General features: G+C 40.9%; 1 protein-coding gene across 1 annotated transcript in view; it reads right to left on the minus strand.

The window, feature by feature from the left end:
- Nucleotides 1-5000, minus strand: part of LOC143017598 (uncharacterized) — a 748821-nt gene that overhangs the window by 342837 nt on the left and 400984 nt on the right. The gene's annotated exons all lie outside the window — the stretch shown is intronic.

Raw genomic sequence — 5000 nt, forward strand, 5'->3', positions numbered from 1 at the left:
TATATATATATATATATATATATATATGTATACCTATATGTTTGTATATATATATATATATATATATATATATATATATATATGTATATATATATACAACACTGAATGGGTCCTACTGATTAGAGATCAACTTTAACAACCACAATGCACTTTGATTCTAAGCCATCAACATCGGGAGACTCAATGGAGGCCGACATGCAGAAATTGAAATGCGGTACTGCCAAAGACTCGAACCCGGCGATTGCATCGATTGCTTGATATCGTAATTGGGAAGTCACTACAGCACCTAATCAAGATGCTGTAATGATTATCATTTATTTTATATTATTTGTTTTTTGTTTTGTTATCATTTGTCTGTTTGATTCTCATTAGTTATTAGTTGTATGTCAATATATTATTATTTACTATTTATCTGTTTGTTTATTATTTAACTATACCTATGTACTTATTGATGTACTTTATTTGTTATTTACATTATTATAGATTTTATTTATCAATTTATCTATTTATTTATTTATTGATTCATTTTCTTTTTTTTTTGCATCTAACCTACATATGGACCAAAAGGTCTCCTGTCGGTATGCTCCGCCTTTGTAAGCCTTTGTAAGAAGCAAGCATTTACAGAATTGTTGCAAAATAGGACGAGAGAATCATACGAGAGGTACAAAGAAAAGAGAAGAGAAGTAAAGCACAAGATGAAGTAGGCAGAAAAGAGCAGATGTGAAATGGGGTAAGAGTTGACGTTTTTTTTTTTTTTTTTTAAGGTATAAAAAGATGTTTTGGAAGGAAATTGTGAGAGTAAGAGGAGGCGAATCAAGTAGAAAAGAAAAGGTAAAAGGTGTAGAGGGAGAGACGATAATGGAAAAGACGGTAATAAGAGGAAGATGGGCAGAGTATTTTAGGGAGTTGCCAAATGTGAAGGAGGTTAGAGAAGGAAACGTAGTTGCAGTGGGAAGCACAAAGAAATGGCAGTGATGAGTGAGAAATTTGGAGGAGAAAAGAGAAAAGATCAGGTGAAAGCATTTATTAAGATGATGAGAGCAGGGTTAAATGGATGTCATGCGGAGTGTCTAAAACAGGGAGGTACAGTGTTGGTGGACTGGCTGGTGAGGTTCTTAAATGTATGTCTAATAGAGGGTAGAGTGTCGGTGGACTGGAGGAGTGCCTGTATATTTCCGTTTTACAAGGGACTAGGGGACAAGTGTGAGTGTAGTAGTTTCAGAGGGATCAGTGTAGTTGGGGAGGCTTATGGGAGGGTTTTGATTGATATAATCAGGAGAGGAACAGAGAGAGTGATTGGTGAGGAATAGTGTGGATTTAGGAGAGGTGGATCAGGTTTTTGTGGTAAAGCAGATATGTGAGAAAGCTTTAGGAAAATCTTAGGATTTTTTAGGGGGGGGCGCTTTATGGATTTACGGAAAATTATTGTGACAGGATAGACAGGAAGACACTGCGGGAGGTATTGCAGATATATGGAGTAGGAAGAAAGCTGTTAAGAGCAATCAAGAGTTTTTACGAGAGTAGTAGATCCTGTGTTAGATTTAGAATTGGAGAGAGTAAGCAGTTTAAAGTAAATGTGTGACTTCGCCAAGTATGTGTAATGTCGCCATATCTGTTCAGTGTGTATATGGATGGGGTGGTGCGAGGAATAAATGCAAGGATAATGGGACAGGGATTAGAAATGGTTAAAGAAAGTGGAGATAATGGGAAATAACCAGTTGTTGTTTGCTGACGACACTGCGCTTGTAGTAGGAACAGAGGAGGGATTAAGGAAGTTAGTTAAGGAGTTTGGGAAGGTGTGTCAAAGAAAGAAGGTAAAGATAAATGTGGGTAAAGGTAAGGTGATAAGATGTACAAGGGTAGAGGATGGTAACAAATTGGAAGTGAATATTAAGGAAGAGAGACTGGAGGAAGTGGATAGTTTTAGATACTTGGATGCGAAATTGGCGGGAAAGGGGGAGTGGAGGTAGATTGTAGACTGAAAGAAGCAAGTAAATGTCTTAGGGGATTAGAAAATGTAATGAGACATAGACATTTGGGAATGGATGCTAAGAGGAGATTGTATGAAAAGGTGATTGTGCTGACAGTGCTGTATGGCGAAGAAATATGGAACATATAAGAGGAGGGAGAGGGAGAATCTAAATAAGTTTGAGATGAAATGCCTGAGAAGTATAGTATAGTATGGTATGGTATGGTATGGTATGGTATGGTATGGTATGGTATGGTATGGTATGGTATGGTATGGTATGGTATGGTATGGTATGGTATGGTATGGCATGGCATGGCATGGCATGGCATGGCATGGCATGGTATGGTATGGTATGGTATGGTATGGTATGGTATGGTATGGTATGGTATGGTATGGTATGGTATGGCATGGCATGGCATGGCATGGCATGGCATGGTATGGCATGGCATGGCATGGTATGGTATGGTATGGTATGGTATGGTATGGTATGGTATGGTATGGTATGGTATGGTATGGTATGGTATGGTATGGTATGGTATGGTATGGTATGGTGAGTGTTTCTAGTTGGGTCCCCCAGGGCTCGGTTTTGGGTCCCTTATTGTTCATTATGTACATAAACGACTTGGACTGGACTTAATAGTGATGTTAGTAAGCTTACGAACGACACTAAAATAGGGAGCCAAATTAGGTCAGGAGACGACGCCGAGATTCTTAACAAATTGTTCACATGGTCGGTGAAATGGAAAAGGAACTTCAATGTCTCAAAGTGGAGCGTGTTAAACGTAGAGCTACACAACCAGAAAATAGATATAGCTTAGATAACATGTTTTTAGAGAAAACTGATTATGAGAGAGAGTTGGGAGTTCTAGTGAGTCCTGACCTTAACCACAGGAAACAGTGCATTAGCGCCAGAAATAAAGATAACATAGCATTAGATTTCATTGCTAGGACTGTTACGAATAGAAGTGCAGAGGTAATTATCAAACTCTAGCGTTAGTTAGACACATCCTTGACTATGCGGTACAGTTTTGGTCTCCGTCTTACAGAATGGACCTCAGTTCACTAAAATCAGTACAGAGGAGAATGACCAAAATGATACATGGGCTCAGAAATTTACCTTACGAAGAGAGGCTTAGGCACCGCAACTTACACTCTCTGGAAAAATGCAGAGTGCGGGGTGATCTAATATAGATGTTTAAGTAGATCAAAGGCTTTAACAATGATGATGCATGTGGCGCGTATGGAGGATCATAGAATTCCAAAACGAGTTATGATGGGTAGAATGCCTGGAAGAAGACCCAGAGGGAGACCTCGAATGAGATGGATAGATGGAGTGGATGCGGAGATGGACAGAAGATGAATAAATAAATAACCTGGATGGAAGCAGCACAGGACCGAAGGGTATGGAGAGGATTACTGTTGGCGGACCAGAATCTACACGAGGTTCAAGATCCAACGGAGTGAGTGAGTGATGCATATTAAGACAACATGGCAGGACTCGCAGTAATGGATTAAACTGGACTAGTTTAGGTTTAAGAAGGAAATAGTCAAGAATTGGTTTATTAATAGGGTGTTCAACGAAGTAAATAGACTTAGTAACCATGTAGTGAGCGCTGAAACTGTCAGTTGTTTTAAGAAACGGTTGGAAGACTTTATGGATGGAATAACACGTGGTAATGGACATGGAACTGCCTAGTGTAGGCCTTATGCTCTCTTGCAGTCTCCTTCATTCTTACGTTCTTATGGTGTGGTATGGTATGGTATGGTATGGTATGGTATGGTATGGTATGGTATGGTATGGTATGGTATGGTATGGTATGGTATGGTATGGTATGGTATGGTATGGTATGGTATGGTATGGTATGGTATGGTATAGCTGGATAGAGGTAAAGAGGTAAAGAGGAGAGCGAGGGTGAAAAGGGAATTGGGAGATAGGGTTGATGAAATAGTATGGATGGTTTGGACATATGGAAAGAATGAATGAAGAAAGATTATTAAAAGAGGTGTGGAAGGCAGAGATGGAGGGAGTGAACATGAGGGGCGACCAAGGATGAGTTGGATGGATAGGTTAAAAGGGGGACTGGGAAAGAGGGGAATGTCTGTTGAGGAAGGAAGGGAGAGGAAGCTAGGGGTGAGTGGAGCATGGGATGAGTGGAGCATGGTTATGTATGGATGATGTGATGCATGGAAGGGAGAGGGTCGGGGATGGGGAGGATGAGGGAGCCTGTATGAGTGATATTTTGAAACAACCTCAATGGTGTTAGTTCCAGCCTCGCCGCTGGGTCAGAAGACACATTCAACATTTTTCCGTTACATCTTGTAAGGATGGAAAAGTTCACCCCATATTATGGAACGCTGTATTGTACACAAATACGGCCGCCAACTACATAGCATATACTCTACAAGGGATTTGTGGGAAAACTCCGTCCAAGCCATGGCGTTCCTCAGGGAAATGGGACTGCTCGGCCAGTCTCGAGAACAACACCAACAACGACTTTCGTAGATGTATATGCATATGGTATGCAACGTGCCTGTCCAACCCTCAAGTATATAGCTCAACTTGTGCACTTATTCACTTTCCAGTAATTCTATTCAGCCGAGGAGAAAGCCCAGGGAACCGAGAGATAGCTGCAGTGGGAAATGCTAAGAAAATGAGAGTGATGAGTGAGGAGAACGGAGGAGAAATAAGGAAGGATGAGGTGAAGGCAGTTGTTAAGATGATGAAAGCAGGTAAGGCACCTGGTCTGGATGGATGCCATGCAGAATGTCTGAAAAAGGGAGGTACAGTGATGGTGGACTGGCTGGTGAGGTTATCTAATGTTTGTTGGAGAGAGGGAAGGTGCCGGAGGACTAGAGGAGTGCCTGTATAGTTCCTCTTTACAAGGGAAAATGGGACAAGTGTGAATGTAGTAGTTTCAGAGGGATTAGCTTGTTAAGTGTAGTTGGGAAGGCTTATGAGAGGATCTTGATTGAGAGGATTAGGAGAGGAACAGAAGGTGTAATTGGTGAGGAACAGTGTGGATTTAGGACG

Source organism: Oratosquilla oratoria, chromosome 32 (genome assembly GCF_046742065.1).
Source record: "Oratosquilla oratoria isolate Oo_2021 chromosome 32, ASM4674206v1, whole genome shotgun sequence".
In the NCBI taxonomy this organism is placed as follows: Eukaryota; Metazoa; Arthropoda; class Malacostraca; order Stomatopoda; family Squillidae; genus Oratosquilla; species Oratosquilla oratoria.